At 36.6% G+C, this 14,541-nt stretch overlaps 1 protein-coding gene and 2 pseudogenes across 5 annotated transcripts in view; 2 read left to right on the top strand and 1 right to left on the bottom strand.

Annotated features, from left to right (window-relative positions):
- ZFPM2 (zinc finger protein, FOG family member 2) overlaps window positions 1-14,541 on the top strand; it is a 459,697-nt gene that overhangs the window by 41,522 nt on the left and 403,634 nt on the right. The window lies entirely within an intron of this gene.
- LOC129046419 (ATP synthase F(0) complex subunit C2, mitochondrial-like) overlaps window positions 1-14,541 on the top strand; it is a 47,336-nt pseudogene extending 32,795 nt beyond the window's left edge. The window contains exon 1 of the transcript XR_008507649.2: window positions 1-14,541. This exon is cut by the window's left edge and continues 32,795 nt beyond it. The product of XR_008507649.2 is annotated as an ATP synthase F(0) complex subunit C2, mitochondrial-like (transcript).
- Window positions 10,136-10,204, bottom strand: LOC123860581 (U4 spliceosomal RNA; annotated as a pseudogene).

Here is a 14,541-nt window from a genome sequence, read left to right as displayed (position 1 = left end):
ACAAATTAGTAAAGATCTTAGATTCAACTAATGTGTCAGAGTCCATTAAAGAGACTGGAAAACCCTATTTCACTGTGACTAAACTGCCTGAAATTTTAACCTCCAAACTTATGTATAATCAAATGTAGAGAGTGTGTATGTCTTGATAAATCTACATATATATCCATGATGTAAGAGTACAAAAGACGTGGATACTTGATTTTACAGGGTTGACGACCATGTGTTCGTTGGCCAAAACAAGTGTGAGAGCTCTTATAAAATCCTCAGATCTACATATTATAAAAAATAAACTATTTTATGTTTACTTAGGCAACAACTGTCTCCAACTGCAGTCCACCTATGGTATAGTGCATCCTTAGAAGCTGGCTTTCTCCCTGAAGGTCTGATGTCTCACAGCCTTGGTCTTCGGGCTTGAGGGCACTGATCATTACTGCTCTTGCTGGACTCCCATTTAGTCCTTCCCTTTTTTCCCTTTGGCTCATTCTCCTTCCACCTCATTTGCCCGTTGAACTTTTCTGTCCTGGGCCCTGTTATCTCAACTTGCTCTCACCTTTCAAATTCCTTTTGTACTCACTCTGATGAGTCCAGCCTAGTTTATGAGTGCTGGTATATAGAGGGCCCTGGCCCCCCCTTTCCTATTTATTAGGCATTAGGGCATTTGGCATGTTTTCAGTGTGAGCTATGGTGATCTCATAACTCACAGGATGAAGCTAATAAACAGTAATTTTAGGTCCAGTAATAGATGAATGGGAGATCGTTGGCCTTTCAATTTGCAAGTCTACTCTTCCCATGGCTAATATAAGAAATCTCGTTGATTTTGAAATGGTGATATAAAAGACAGGGTTTTAGATTTGAGGGCTAGAAATCCCATACTTAAATTGCTCAGAATGTGTTTGCTGGAACAAGATAAAACTCCTTCCAGTGGATGCTAAACCTCTCGTAGGGTAGCAAATTTAAGGAATAGAGTAAATTCCATTATCAGATATTCAATTTCAATGTTTAAAATAGGTGATTAAATGCAATGCATAATCTCTGAAATAGTTCGTAGAAGTGACCAATGTAAGTAATGGAATTTGGGATTAGAAAGGATTCTCTTTGCCATGAAAAAGCATTTTCAGATACTCATCCAGTAAGATCAACATGCAGTAGTTAGCTTCGGGTTCTTTATTTGTTGTTTATTTAGCAAATAGAGTAGGGGAAAGGCCCATAGTTAACCCATATAGCTTTTTAAAGGAGGAAGAAAAAAAAAAGATTTCTCTTTTAGTCCATTCAGAGTGGCTCTCCCAGGAGAAAGACTGATGGACCTAACCACAAACACTTTACTCGGTTGCATGGGCTTAAAAATGTAGGCACTTTTAAAGGGAACAACTTAATTTAATTGCTCCTTTCATTTAGTTTACGATGCTGTTTGGAATCAAGATGATTGATGATTTCCAATACCCCAGCTATAATTTCAGCCTCTGTTAATGCTTAGGTATAAGACTGACATCATCTTTATAAATTTACCATTTAGTTAATCCACTTGTGCTGATTAATTAGTGGTTAAAATCCAAGCATTCTATTAGATATCCAAATGATACTATAATATCTCAAAATAAATGACCATGCTAATTTTGAATGCAGAATGACATACTGACTTGTGAAAACACTGAATTAATGTCAGTTGCCTTTTAATTGTCTGTGAATGTTATGGCACTTTACATAATTTGATCAGCAGGCATGCTGTACAACATAGAGGTACCTCTCAGACTTTCTACCTGTAATCTAGGGTAGTTTTCTTGTTAGGTGGTGAGAGATCTAGGAGTAAAGATTTCTAGACACTGACTAAGGAATCACTAGAGACACATTTTTTAACATAACCATTTGTGTAGTTTCCACAAATTATTCTTTATTAAAGAGATTATGAAGAGATATTAAATCTCTACATTCAGTTGGATAGACATCATACTGAGAATATATTTTTTAAATATTTATTTATTTATTTGAGAGAGAGAGAGAGAGAGCATGCACATGTGTCAATGGGGGGAGGGGAGGTTGTCAGAGGGAGAGGGAGGGAAAGAATCTTAAGCAGGCTCCATGCCCAGTGCAGAGCCTGACCTAGGGTTCGATCTCATGACCCCAGCTGAAATCAAAAGCCAGATGCTTAACCAACTGAGTCACCCAGGTGCCCTGTACTGAGAATATTTTTATATTAAATATAAGGTAGGGAAGTTGGATAAACATACAGTAAGGATAATTTTTTTAAGGAGATGAAAGGTAATTGCTGTGGTTACTAGTATTTCCTATTAAAGCTGTAAAATTAATCTAAGGCCCTGGGATTTTTTATTTCCTGGTCCATATTCTCTCAACACTCTGAGCCTAATCAGACTAATGTGGATGCTGTAGGCATTCAAAAGTTAAAATGAAATATATTTTTTAATGATTTTATTTATTTATTTGACAGAGAGAGACACAGAGAGAGAGGGAACACAAGCAGGGGGAGTGGGAGAGGGAGAAGCAGGCTTCCTGCGGAGCAGGAAACCTGATGGCGGGGCTCGATCCCGGGACCTTGAGATCCTGACCTGAGCCAAAGGCAGATGCTTAACGACTGAGCCACCCAGGCGCCCCAAAAGTTAAATTAAAATATTGATGCTTGACTTTAAGTACTAAGCAAGTGAGACAAGTACAGTTTTTTCTTCCTTTATTTTATTTCTGAATAAATTTATTAATTTTATTATGACACAGAATACTCAATTAAGTCTATGGTGACTCTCTTACTCCCCAGTTCCTTTTCTCCAAACTCCCGCTATTAAAATGACTATATTTTGCCATATCTAGAAGAATGTGGAATGTATAAATCTTTCTCTTTTCCAAGTTTTTACCGCCACTGTCCATAAACGTTAAGGTAGGGGAGAGAAGAGCAGGTTTGACTAACATGAGAGTAAGTAGGGTGTGAGACTTGACTTGTTTTCTGGGAAGGAAGAAAATATTTCTGGAGAAAGGAAGTGTGCTGAGGGATCTTGGGCCACAGCTCTGGATTCTGGAAGAAGCAATTTTCAGCAAGTAACTCTTATTACCCATAGCTCCAGAAATGGGCTTCATCTAGCTTCAGCAGCTGAATGGACCCTGTATTTTTATTCCATTAATAGAAATGAAAAATTTATATTGTAAATGTTAGATGAATATATCCTACCTAATTTCAATATGTCTAATACCATTAATAGGTCAAGCAAGAAAATGTGAATGACTGAAGTCAGATCTTCATATGCTCTGGTAGTATAAAGAGGTAAAGAGGTAAAGAGGGATAGATAGAGAGGAGAGAGCTAGAGATGCCAGGAGCATCTCAAATGAAGTGCGTGGTCACTGCAGTGGTGGGAAGCTGAACAACTGTCTAGTGCACTGTTGTGTTGGCTCAGATCATCAAAATGCCTGGTGGATAATAGCCACTCCACAAAAATACATCTCCGCATTTTCTGGGACTGGTCACTTGTATTCTTTCTGTTTAGCTTGAGGCAATGTGTAGCTTTGACCTAGGAACTTTTTGAAGTTCATGGCTCTGAGTCTCAGTGGTTCTGTTTCATTTGATTTACAAAGTACTTTTTAGCATTAACTTTGCAACGAAGGAGCTTTATTCCCAGAAGATGTTTTAGCCAGGGGTATACTTGTCATGATTTATGACCAGAGCAAATAATGAAATATATAAAACTGCATATGATGGGGCCCATTAAGTTATTTCTAGATAACTTTGCTCCTAAGTTAAACTGGCTATGTTTTTCCATGTCTGTGTCTGATAAGTAGATTTATCTCAACATCAGGTTTTCACAAGATTAATAATCCCTCTTTGTTAAGAGAGTCTGTTTTAAAATTGAGGACAGTTATCCTGATGTGAATTTTATAAACATGTGTTAAACAATATTATGCTTTCATATATTTAAACATATCTGATATTATAACTATACTTTTAATCAGATATCTTACAAACATGGGAAGTATACTTAGTAAGAAAAAAAGTGGTGAGGCTAAAAAGATTTTTTCTTTAGCTTGAGTAATACCGTGCTCTCAAAGCTGTAACCTGAATTATTAGCACATATGAATCCATCTTCTTAATTAAATGGGGCCTTTGGCCATTGAGCCACTAGCATATGAACAGCGTTAGTTACTGAATGTTATTATGAGGCTGGCCTGGCCACATAATCCATTAGAGGTAGGATTCGGTTATATTGGTAGCAGGAAAGTGATTTTTATGGTTGTAAGAATCTTCTCTTTGTTCTGTCAGTATCAGTTATTTCAGTACTAATAAAAATCTAAAAAGGGGGCCAAGTTTATGATCTGTGCCTTGGATGGCTAATTTGTAACATTTCTATCCAATAAGCCATGAGTTTCTTTCTTTCTTGAAAGGACCTATGCTATGTGGTTTGTCTAAATTACCCCAGTGTGTAACTATGGAGAGAGTGAGCGTGATATCATGGGATTATAATGTTAGAAAGTTTCATTGAAGGGCATGAATAGACATTAAAATAATAAATATGCACTTATGTGTATGTCTGTATGTGTTTAGGATTGCAATAGTGAATATCACATATTTCCTTTGGGGATTTTATCAGTGTCAATCAATTTTGCTTAAAATTTTGGAGAAATAACTTATAGTAATATGTTAAAATGTATGGTAACAAGTGAGAGGAAATCTATGTACTCATTCAAAGTTTTGGTCCACCTTTCAGATGACACACCAATAAATTACTGAAAAACAACTCCTTTAAAACAACAGTGCAAAGTAAATCAAGGGCAGAACTGGCATGGCATAGTGGCGGGGCGGGGGGGATAATGGAACTTGTCTTATGATGTTAAACAGCGTCATGAGAGGATACCGTAAGAGGTTGTGCATGTATATATTTTGCAAGTTATGGAGCCCTAGAATTCAAAATGTTAGGTAGAGCTTCCCAAAAACCCCAGAAATATTAAGCCTCTATTTAATACTGTTGCTTCTGTGTGTGTGTGTGTGTGAGCCTATGTCCACACATCATGACGATGTTGCCAAGACATACGCTGAGCTGGTCAAACAAGACGGCAAGGAGAAGGAGATAGGAAATAAGAGTGGTACTCTCTCCCATTTAAATCCAAAGAGCTGAATTTGTCAAAGTACTTTCTGATAATAGACGGCTAGATGGCTAAATGATGCCAATCTATATACTTTTCTAGTAATAATGCAGGATGGAGGTCATTACACTGTCCACATCCAAGAACAGAAGGGGATTTTAGGAAGAGTTTGTAAACTTAGGGGAAGGAAACCAGATTAAGTATTTAAGTTGGGTTACAGAGGTTATCTAAAGGCATAGCTTCTTTAGAGCCATCAGAAGGCTATAAAGAAAAACAGACCAGGATATAGACCCCTCAAATGGTTATACAATTTCAAATTCAGGAAATTTGTAAATAAACAGGAATATTAAGTTTTTGAGTTATCGCCAGAGGTATGAAATAAAATATAGATTATTTGTATATGCAATGAGAGAAAGAAAGGTGATACTCTTATGTAAGAATAGACTATGATACTGGATTAGATTGTTAACTGTAGAAAAAAAATGTTATAAAGGACATTATTAAGATAATTGACAAAATTTGAACATGGACTGTATATTACATAGTTATATCTATCAACATTAATTAACCTTAATTAGTGAAATGTACTATGGCTGTATAAGAGCATGTCCTTGTTCTTATGATACATACTGAATACTTAGAATAAAGGGCCATAAAGCTTGCGACTTACTTCAAATGGTTTAGTAAAATCATAACAGTGATATTATTATTACTGAGAAAGAGACATAAGCACATGTGGCAAAATGTTAGCAATTTGTAATTCTAGGTGAATGATGTATGGGCCTTTATTATGTTAATACTGTAACTTTTTGAAGATTTAAAATATACTGAATAAAAGATAGAAAAAAATAGATGCAACTAACAAGTAAAAGTACTAGATGATGGACTCTGGAAAACAAACTGAGGGTTCTAGAGGGGAGGGGGTGGGGGATGGGTTAGCCTAGTGATGGGTATTAAAGAGGGCAGGTAGTGAATGGAGCACTGGGTGTTATACGCAAACAATGAATCATGGAACACTACATCAAAAACTAATGATGTAATGTATGGTGATTAACATAACAATAAATTTTTTAAAAAAAGTACTAGTACTACTAGTAGTAATAATAATAATGATAATAGTAATCATAAATGTGTACTGAGCTTTTTAGGTAGATGGAAGTCTTGATACACAAAAGTATCCAAAGGCCAGAATAACTATGATTGAGACACTAGAATAGAATGTTCACTATGAAGTTCTAAGCTTAATTTAAATAGGCTTATATCAGTGTACACCTAATAGCAATAGAAAACTCTCCTGGATCATTTTCTTGAAGGGCAGTGAACTTTGCAAGTTACCAAACATATTCTTGAACTGTGTTGGAGATAATACTGTGACGTATAAAGAGGAGAAAGAAAGTAGGAAAAGAAAACTCTTCTAAATTTTATCCATTAGGAGCGTGATATACTAGGAATTATAATTGGAAGAAAGGAAAGGTTGATGATAATGATCAGAATAGAGTGTAATTGAAAACATGTAAATAAAGAAGAGACTTCAGTAAATATAGAAGAAAATGGGAGAAAAATGTTCTAGGTATGAGTAATATTCAAAATCCACAGATCATCACCCCCTTCATATATATAAGGTCACTAAGTGCTCTGACCATCATGGTGTTAGATTTCACCATCTTCATCTTTAAGCCTTAGGGAAACAGAAGTCCATTACTGTCTTGATGGACAGAAGACCCCTCCGTGGCAAATTGTCTTGGTCTTCTATTCTTACTATACAATCTTTGTGGACCTTTTTTTTCTGCTTAAGATGGAAGCAAAGGACCTGCAAAGGGTCAAGGCAACCCACATTTTGGTTTTTACTTCCTCAATTCAGCCAACCATTCATTGAACCCTCATTCATATTTCACAGCATTCTTTTTTATCGGGTACGCCTAGAAACCATTTTGACCTCTTTTTGACAGACCTTGCCTTCTAAGTCCATTTATTATTATTTTCAATTTTATTTTCCTTTCTCTCTGTTTCTTAAGCCTCCGTTGGAGTACCAGGACACTCTTTTCTCTTTTAATCTCAAGCTATCTCTTAAAGGGATCTGATGAAGAGTAGTCTGGATTTCACAGGGCGGTGATTTCTGCAGGTGCCATAATAATTATTATACCAGATTGGCAGAGGAAAAGAAATCTCACATGGATAAGTACAATGCTTTTAAAATATAAGTAGTGAATGCTACAAAAATGGAAGGTAGATTATTTGACAAAAAAAATTGCAATTAGTACCTAATTGCTTGTTCAAGTCATAGAAAAGCAACAACTACAACAAAACAAAAGAAATGAGATAAAGAATAAAGAAAAAAATGAACACTGTATTTTTTTTTCTTTTAAATACATTAAAACTGAGGAAAATGATAAAGGAGAACATTGTTCCTTTATCAGATGGGAAAGGAAAACTTAACTGATGACATAAAAAAGGCAGAGACTTTTAATAAGTATTTTCTTTACCTCTGTCTTCACACAAAAAGGTCATCTTTGATCTAATCACTGAAATAGCCAACACCTGGGCTGGGAGGGCAGAAAGTCATGATAAAAGAAGGAATGAACTAGAGATTGTGTAAAAAAAAAAAAAAAATTAAAAATAAAAGGTTGTTCAAATGCTGGCGTTGGCAAACTTTAATATATAAATGGAACTCATTTAAGTATGGGGTGTCAATTGTCTTCCTCTTTGGGGGCTTTCAGTTCATATGATATATGCAATCCCTTTCAATTAAATAATAAATAGAAGTTTTGTATGTACAGAGTCTAGAGGAAATCAGACAGGACTATGATGTAGCCCCAAACCTCAAGAAATTTGCACACACTAAACTACCCTGGGGTATGACTTTCTAATAAAGAAAATGATGTAATGTGATTTATTTATAAAATTATTCATAAAAGATGCACAACTAGCTAAGTAAAGTCCTCATGGGTCCAGAGATACTTATCAATGGTTTTAAGCAACCTCAGGGAAATTTTATCAAATTACTTAAATATGAGTTTGTTTGTTTGGTTTTTGTTTGTTTGTTTTAATGAGGGAGTTAGATGGGGAGAGCAACAGAGGTTGGGTCAAGTGGACGAGCACCAAAACAGGAAAGCAGTGGCTAGAAGTGGGAAACTACCCAGAGTAGTATCTAGTTAATGAGTGAATCGGAGTCTGGGATAACATCCTGGATTTGTCAATCTCATTCTCTGTAGAGTGGTTCAAGTTTATGGGAGTAAAGACAACATCTTCGGTTCAGATCTTCTAACTTCCTGGGAATAATGAGGGCTCTGTTCCCAGTGTACCACCCAGGGACTTCTTTGCCAGAACACAGGCAGTCAATGATTTGTGATTTTGTTCCTGGTGTACGTAGTGTAACTTGATTTTGATTAAGTATTCTGACAAAGTGTCCCATGATAACTTTGTTAGTATTTTGTGGCAAGGAGTTTAGAGATAATATTTTGTCATTATTATTTGATATTCTTCCAAGGTACCTAAAATTCCTGAATTTTTTCCTTATCCATAGCAACCTAAGTAGGAAAAATTGACCTATTAAGTCCCAAGCCCAAATCTGAAATTTAGGATTTATTACACTTCAGAAAAAAAAAAAAAGGATTTGCTGGAGAGAAATCAAACAAGGGTCTCCATTGGTGGAAAAAAAGCCATGGGATTACCAACTACTTTTTTTTTTAAGATTCCATTCATTTATCTGACAGAGAGAGACAGTGAGAGAGGGAACACAAGCAGGGGGAGTGGGAGAGGGAGAAGCAGGCCTCCTGCCGAGTAGGGAGCCCGACGCGGGGCTCGATTCCGGGACCCTGGGATCATGACCCAAGCCGAAGGCAGGCGCTTAACGACTGAGCCACCAGGTGCCCCGGATTACCAACTACTTCTTAGGGCGAGTGTAGGAGAGAGAAGAGTAGAGTCAAAGGGGAGAAAAGAGTTGCCTGGAGCCTCCTACCAGCAGGGAAGATTTTCATCAGGAAAGCAAAAGACAGAAAAAGAGAGGAGAATGAGTGAGGGGTGATTGGACTAAAGGCTTTGGTCTCTTACCGGCGCAGTAACAAAAAAGGAAGAAGCCAAGGAGAGGATCACACCTTTCTAGAGGACCTTTGAAGAGCCAGTGATTCTGCCCACTGGGAACTATGGCAGAATCAGCGTCCTGGAATATAACTAAGCAGATTAGCCTCCCTTCCACTTGTTGGGTTAGGGAGTAAAAATAGGAGTCTGTAAAGAGGCAGACAAGGCCTTGGCATGCAGATTAGATATTATAGGCATAAGTATTTTTTATTCTATCATTTATCAGTCTGTTTATATGTGCACAAAAGTACAAACTTGAAGAAAATTGGCCCATAACCATAGCCCTAGATAACTTTTGAGGTGAAACATTCTATTACTCTCTGGAGCTTATCTTGTCCAAGACTTTGCTTCTATAGTTCATCTGTTCTTTGTTCTGTAACATTTCTCTACTAATAGAAGATTATTCCTATATGAATAAAGATACATTTTATTATCATCAATCACAAAACCCTTCTTTGGTTCCATAAATCACTGCACTTTTCTGTACCCTATTCACAGCAAAACATCTTGAAATTGTTGTCTCTGGTCTTGTTTCCATTCTTTCATCTCCTGTTTACAATAGTCTACTCAACTCCATACCAGTAAGGATCCCTTTCCCTAGCACTTAACTCCCTGATGTTAAGGTTACAAATGACTTCCTTGTAGTCCAGTCCAATCCTCACTTCTTTTCTTACCTCTCAGCATTGTTCAACCACATGGAGTACTCCTTCCTTCTTGAAACACTTATTTTCTTGACTTTGGAAACATCACACTTTCCTTGTTTTCATCCTGTTTGACTGGCTGTTGCTTCTCAGTTTCTTTGATTAATCTCTCCTCTGCTCAATATCTAAGCATTGGAGTTTTTGAAGATTTTCCTGTACCCTCTTCTCTTGTAAGGATATGCTTTCTCTCCAGGTTTGACTTTTTAATCCTATAGCTCTGAATACCATCTGTATATGAAAGGCACTTAGATCTTTATTTCCAGATCTGACTTGTCCCCTGGAACTTCAATTAGCAATAATCGCGCCTCGGATAAACCTCATTGGCTATGATACTGCCACTGCGCAAAGCTTCGCCTGGAACTTCAAACTCGTATTTCCAAATACCTACTTTAAAGCTTTTCATAGATACCTAATAAGTGTCTCAAATTTAATGTGTCCTAAGAACAGCTCTTTATCATTTGTCACCCAAACCTGTTCCTATCCAATTGTTCCATCTCAGACAATTTCATCAACACACCCAGTTGGTTGAAGTTAAGAAAGTATTGTTGGGGCACGAGGGTGGCTCAGTCGTTAAGCGTCTGCCTCCGGCTCAGGTCATGATCCCAGGGTCCTGGGATCGAGCCCCGCATTGGGCTCCCTGCTCAGCGGGAGGCCTTCTTCTCCCTCTCCCACTCCCCCTGCTTGTGTTCCCTCTCTCGCTGTGTCTCTCTCTGTCAAATAAATAAATAAAATTAAAAAAAAAAAAAGAAAGTATTGTTCTCTTCTTCTCTTCCTCTCCTATCCAGTTCATAATAAGTCCTGTCAAACCAATCTCTAAAATATTTTCTGAGTCCACCCATTCTCTTCACCTTAATCTTGGTCATCATCCTCTCTTGCCCAGATTATTGCTGTCTAACGTGGTTTCTCTGAATTTTACTTTTACTTCCTTAAAATCTATTGTGTTTAGGAACCAGAGTATTCTTTTAAAACATTATTCATATCATGTCCCTCACCTGCCTAAAACTCACCAATGGCTTCCCACTGCAATTAGAATAAAATCCACATTCTTTGCTCTGTTTACCTCTCTGTCCTCATCTTGCACCACTATCCCCTCATCTCTGCACTCCAGCCATGCTTTTTCTTCAACATGTGATGTTCATTCCTATGGTAGGGCTTTCTCTCTGCCTTGAACACTCTTCCCCTTTATCATTGTTTGGTTGTTTCTTCTTGTCAGTTAGAACCCATCTGAAATGTCACTTTGTCAAAGGGGGCCTCCCTCACTTCTCAAATAAACAACCTGTCATAAGTACCCATTGTTCTATTTTGGCTATCTTCATAGCACTTGTAATATTGTTTATAACAGTAATTTTATTTGTGTATGCAGTTTCTTTATTCATTTGTTGCTTGATTTATTTTCTCTATTTCGTTTTCACCTCCTACTAGAATAAAAAGCCATGGAGAGTAGGGAGTTTGTCAATCCTGAAAGAGTCATAAGAGTATCTGATAGGTAATAGGTACTCTAGAGGTATTTGTTAGATAGAAAAATAAGTTAATGGATGGTTACATATTAAGATATTTTTGATATAAATCATTAGGCACACTTTAGACTATATATACACCCCCTTCTCAACCACAGTTTGATTTTCGTGATGTTTAAGCACCTTGAGGAGTGTCTGATGTCCCTTTGGATGAATGTGCAAAAGGTGTGTTTACCAAATTTGCAATTATGGGAAACGAGGGAAAGATAACTTCTAGGATGGAGTTAAAAAACAAAATTAAGATTCAAAATTACTGCCACATTGCGTGTTATACTTCGATATGATACTTTTTTATTAAAAAAGTTTTGTTACAATCTGGGATATTGGATGGAAAAGCCAAATGAAATTAAGAAAAGAACCTTGTATTTATACTTGAAAGGTGAACTGCACAAGCCTAAGCCAATGGAAACTTGATAGTAATGAATGTGAAGAAGAACTAGGGGTGAAGTGAGAATTAGGGAGGTGTGGGTCCCCAAGGAACACAGTAGATGTCTTAAATCTCTATCTGTAATCCTATACTTTAATGCATAGTTAAGATATGTCCCTTTTGTGAGAACTCCCATGATAGTTCCAGCCTGGAGCCTCTCTCCTGTCTGAACCCTTCGAAGATTTTGTCCCTACCTATAATGACAACTACTGTTTACTGCTTTCTTTTAATATTTGTGTACATGTCTTAATCTCACCACCTTGACTGCAAACTCCTTAAGAGGCGGTACTGTGTTTTGTTTTAATTGCTCTGTTCCACTTAATTTTTTACAAATTGTTGGAGGACACTCAGTAAATATTTACTTTGTAAGTGAATGACTAAGTAGCAGATAAGGCTAAATTATGTGAGTATATGCATTTAAAAAAAAAATGATTAGGGGCCCCTGGGTGGCTCAGTTGGTTAAGCATCTGACTCTTGGTTTCAGCTCAGGTCATGGTCTCAGGGTCATGAGATCAAGCCCTGTGTCGGGCTCCGTGCTGGGTGTGGAGCCTGCTTAGGATTCTCTCTCTCTTCCTCCCCCTCTGCCCCCTCCCATGCACTCTCTCCCTAAATAATGATAATAATAGTAATAATAATAATGAAATTTTATAAGAACCATCGTTATAGAAACAAAATTATTGGGGAAGTTTTATTTAATATATGTGTGTGTCTAGGTTTGGGGAGGAAGGTAGTCTCTGTAAGTAGTAATGAATTAATAAAAAGAAAGAAAAGATATTTCTGAAAAATGGTACTATTCTAATTGGTTTAAAAGTAAAATTTTCAATAAATTTTATTTAAGAGGTTTAGTTTTACAAAGGATAGACTGGGGTAGATAGGTAGGTAAGACAGATAGATATTAACATATATTGAAATATCTGGTCAATAATTATATTTCCCTGTGAAATAAAAATCTGGGACGACTTGATGTTTTTAAATTAAATGGAAATATTTAAAAACCTCCCAAAACTTTTATTCATATTATTTTTTAAAATAACTTGTTAATTTCCACATTTAGCCAATTTTAATTCAGTGATAAAATTTAATTGCAGTTCATAATACCAGTGTGACTTATAAAACTAAATTTTATATCTATAATCAGTGTATGTATATCAAATTATAAAATAAATCAAATTCTCACTGACAGGATAAAAAAGAAAACACTTCTTCATTATTGAGAATGCAGTTACAGTCCCTGCACCCTTGAGTTTGTGTGAGATGCTTGTGGAAAGTAAAGGAAATATTTAAAACCTTCCAGTGAGCCAGCTATCCAGTGGCCAAAACTTAATTAAAAAATTACATCGATTGTAGTAAGGACCAAAATTGGCCATAAACACATGGTGTAGGCCAGTATTAATTTTCTCTTTTGACTACTTGATACAATGATGTAATTTTATTTCACTGTGTAAGATGAAGAATGAGAAAATAAAACTCTAACTCTCTCACAGGGCAGCAAGCTAACTGGGCATGGAGACTTGATCTTATTCACTGTTATGTTCCAAAGGCCTAGCGGTGCTTTTATGTACAGTAAACACTCATTACAAAGTGCTCCCTTACCTAAGAATTCAGATATAATGTGAGTGTAGAATAGCTTTCATCTTCCTCCATTCTTATCTCAGCTTTGTAGCAATGAGATTGAATCTTGGTGCTTCACTTACAGATTTAAGATTACTGACTTAGAGATTTTCTATAGTTGGGAACCATTAATGATTTTTTTGAAGGAAGAAGTGAGTTAGTTGAAGCAGTTATTGGATGTTTGCTGTTTCTAACACATTGAGTGATGCTAAAAATATACAAGACCCAGCTTAGAGCCTATAGTACAAGTAAAGTGGAGATGTGTTCCTTTGTAACTATATTTGAGTCTGTGGAGATGATGATCCCCCCCCCCTTTATGCTTATTCTTTATATATTGAGAAAGAGAAAAGCATTGCTGATAGTGTGGTGTTCTGCTGTTGAACGTAACATTTCAGAGACCATTGACATTAGGCGAAGACCTTCTGTGATCATGATGGATCAGGCAAAAACTAGACCACTCCATACTCATACCCAAACTTGGGCAAAGACATGAACATTTTGAAGATCAGAGAATGCCCAAATATTTCCCATCTTTTTTTTAAAATCAATCACAGCTTTTTTTTAAACCACATTCTTCTTACCTTCTAGATAAGAATTTTTAAGATACCCAATCACAGAATGACTCCTGCTTCCTGACAGCATCCAATCCAGAGCCGAGTCCTGCTTTTCTTTTTTTATGGATTTCCTATTTTTTTTTCATTTTTTAAAAATTTAAATTCAATTAGCCAACATCATTAGTTTCAGATGTAGTGTTCAATAACTCATCAGTTGCATCATAACACCCAGTGCTCTTCACATCATGTGCCCTCCTTAATACCTGTCACCCAGTTACCCCATCCCCCCCACCTTCCCTCCAGCAACCTTCAGTTTGTTTCTTATAGTTAAGAGTATCTCATGGTTGGCCTCCCTCTCTAATTTCTTTCCATTCTGTTTTCCCTCCCTTCCCCTATCATCTTCTGCGCTGTTTCTTATATTCCACGTGAGTGAAACCATATGATAATTGTCTTTCTCTGAGTGACTTATTTTGCTCAGCATAATCCCCTCCAGTTCCATCCACATCAATGTAAATGGTAAGATTTCATCCTTTCTGATCACTGAGTAATATTCCATTGTGTGTGTATGTGTATGTCTA

This window comes from Mirounga angustirostris, unplaced genomic scaffold, assembly GCF_029215605.1.
Source record: "Mirounga angustirostris isolate CCGP_5_RB_7025 unplaced genomic scaffold, mMirAng1.0.hap1 SCAF_4, whole genome shotgun sequence".
NCBI lineage: Eukaryota > Metazoa > Chordata > Mammalia > Carnivora > Phocidae > Mirounga > Mirounga angustirostris.
The sequence above is the reverse complement of the archived record's forward strand: the minus strand, read 5'-3'. Positions and strand labels throughout refer to the sequence as shown.